At 67.6% G+C, this 340-nt stretch overlaps 1 protein-coding gene across 3 annotated transcripts in view; it reads left to right on the forward strand.

Annotated features, from left to right (window-relative positions):
- CDH7 (cadherin 7) overlaps nt 1–340 on the forward strand; it is a 121,128-nt gene continuing 120,788 nt past the window's right edge. For all 3 annotated transcript variants that reach the window (XM_006756811.2, XM_006756810.2, XM_006756813.2), the window contains exon 1: nt 1–34. The gene's annotated coding sequence lies outside the window, so the exon portion shown is untranslated. The remainder of the gene's footprint in view (nt 35–340) is intronic.

Raw genomic sequence — 340 nt, forward strand, 5'->3', positions numbered from 1 at the left:
GCCGGATGCTTCCGGGAGGGCGGCGGGGCCCCAGGTGAGTGTGACTGGCTGCTGCGGGCTGGGACGGCTCTGGTGGGCAGAGGCACGTTGTGGGCTTTTGGAAGCTCGACTCCGCATCGAGCGGAAAGCGGGCGGGGGGATCTGCGTAGAGTTTCTCTGGCGTCCCCAAGTTCCTGCTGTGTGGCCGTGGGGCTGGCGCACCCAGGCAGGACGGGCGTGCAGATGGAGCTGAGGGCGCTCGGCCCTGAGAGCTGGTGATGCCCGACAGCAGGTACGACGCAGTTCGCGAGTTCAGGGTGAGCGCAGACTCCAGCGCGCTCCGGATGAAGCGATAAGCACG

The sequence above is a fragment of the Myotis davidii genome, unplaced genomic scaffold (genome assembly GCF_000327345.1).
Source record: "Myotis davidii unplaced genomic scaffold, ASM32734v1 scaffold11, whole genome shotgun sequence".
Taxonomy (NCBI): domain Eukaryota; kingdom Metazoa; phylum Chordata; class Mammalia; order Chiroptera; family Vespertilionidae; genus Myotis; species Myotis davidii.